The sequence below is a fragment of the Phaseolus vulgaris genome, chromosome 11 (assembly GCF_051622355.1).
Source record: "Phaseolus vulgaris cultivar YP4 chromosome 11, ASM5162235v1, whole genome shotgun sequence".
NCBI lineage: Eukaryota > Viridiplantae > Streptophyta > Magnoliopsida > Fabales > Fabaceae > Phaseolus > Phaseolus vulgaris.
This window is the reverse complement of record NC_143508.1, coordinates 43,774,251-43,776,442: the sequence shown is the minus strand read 5'-3', so window position 1 is coordinate 43,776,442 and position 2,192 is coordinate 43,774,251. Positions and strand designations below refer to the sequence as shown.

General features: G+C 35.5%; 1 pseudogene; it reads right to left on the bottom strand.

Annotated features, from left to right (window-relative positions):
* Positions 1-1,337: 1,337 nt before the first annotated feature.
* LOC137811571 (small nucleolar RNA R71) lies at positions 1,338-1,443 on the bottom strand (annotated as a pseudogene).
* Positions 1,444-2,192: the final 749 nt, after the last annotated feature.

The window sequence follows — 2,192 nt, the reverse complement described above, 5'->3', positions numbered from 1 at the left end:
CAAATCTGTGTTGAAGAGTTGATGCTTTGCTATTTTGGTTGGGGATTAGTTCTAGGGTATTTAGAATTCTTGTAAAGATCATTCTTAGTCCTATGCACAAGCTAGATCAATCTGTTTTAAAAGAGAAAAAAAATTCTAAGGAAAGAGAAAAACAACTGGTTGAAATCACGATATAATCGGTTGTTTTACACTTAGATTATTTGAAGGTTTTCAAAACTGTTTTTGACTTGGTTGACTAACTGTTATAACCAATTCAACCGGTTAAAACGACATTTCAACCGGTTGATTGTCACATTTCCTAATAGCTTTTCAAAAACCTGTTAAATTTGTTTTTAGTTGAATTAAAATTGATTTGGCTCGTGATTAACTACCTAGAACGACTAGTTTTAAGAGCTATAAATATGGTTTCTCTTTGTATTCAAAGAGACATAGAAAGTGAGATTGAATTTTTTTTAGAAGATATTTGATACAAAAGTTTTGCAAGATTGCTAAGTAGTTGTGCATTGGTTCAAGATCTGATCTTAGGAGCTCTGTGATTCCTAAATTACCAGGTGTAATATGTTCCTTTCTGATTCTTGTAATAGTTCTTTTCTATACTTGTAAAAGGTGGGTAAACCTGTACGGTCAGAGGGTGTTCTGACTAAGGTTATGTGAAAGGCAAGGAGGGTGAGTGTTCTTGTGGTATCAAGATCACCTCTTTGTGGTGTTGTATTTTGTAATTTGTGATTGATTGCTAGTGGAAAACTTAGTGGTTATTCTAGGGACTAGATGTAGCTCAGGGTTGAGTGAACCAATATAAATTGATTGTGTAATCTCTCTATCTCACACACTTATTATAAACTGTTTGATTTGAATTTGTATTGTTGCTGCTATAAACAATCGGTTAAAACAAAGTTTCAACCAATTGATTTTCTGCAATATTTCTTTGATAGTTCGGCTTCCTTGATTGCTTCTTTTGTGATTGTTCATAAAACTTCATTTCTATCCAATCTTATGTCATGTATCAAGGGCCAATGCATTTTTCTAGTATTGTAATATCTGCTACCGCCAAGGCCTTGGAAATAAATATCGATTTTCTCACTCTCATCGGTGCCTATCAATTCACAGCAATGGATAATGAGGACCCATATTCACATTTGTCTATATTTTATGAATTGGTGGGAACAATGGGCTTTCAATCAGGTGATCTTGAAAATGTCTATATGCGCTTGTTTTCTTTTTCATTGGCAGGAAAGGCTAAGGGATGACTCAAATCACTTCCAAATCAGAGCCTCACTAGCTGGGGGATGTAGAGGAAAAAAATTTGCAAAGATTTTTTCCAATTTCTCGCTACATCAAAGCAAAGTCTGAAATTTCTATCTTCAGACAAGGAGCAAATGAAGTCTTCCGTGAGACATGGGAAATATTTAAAATGATGCTTAGAAAATGCCCAAATCATAGGTTTGAAGATATTACTCAACTGAGCATATTTCTCACTGGTCTCAGATTTGACACAAAGATGCTCTTAGATGCTGCAGCTGGCAACACAATGATTGCTCTTGATGTAGGACAAGCGACAAGGATTATTGATGCATTGGCATCAACTGATTATCAAGCTCAACATGGTGGACAAGGTCTTCAGAATAAAGGGTTGTTAGAAGATGCACTCTTGGCTAAAAATAAAATTCTGACATAGTAGATTGAGCAACTAACCGCACAAATGGCTAAATTGCCCTAACAATTATATGTTGTCCATTTATCTCAAAGCTAGAGTCAACCAATCAAGTGTGATTTTTGTGGAGGTGATCATCCTAATGGCCACTGTTTTTATCAGAACTATTCACCTGAAGCTGAGGATCCATCCGTTCTTGAAAGAATGAGTAAAGTTGAAGACGTCCTAGCAAAGATTGTGAGCGCACAGGAAAAGAGCATGGCCACGATTAGGAGTATAGAGATTCAACTTGGGACAAATGGCCAAACAAATTGCACAAATTTCAAAGGGACTAAGTGACAAATTCTCAGCCAACATCATCACTAACCCAAAAGAACATTGCAATAATGTAGTGACTGGAAAGGAAGAAAAAGATGAGACGGAGGGGAAGAAAGATGAGAAAGAAAGAGAAAACAAAAGAAGTGAGGAGGAAAAAATAAAGAAAAAAAAGTGAAAATAAGAAGAGAAGTGTTCGTGAAAAATATTTATCATATCCTCATTC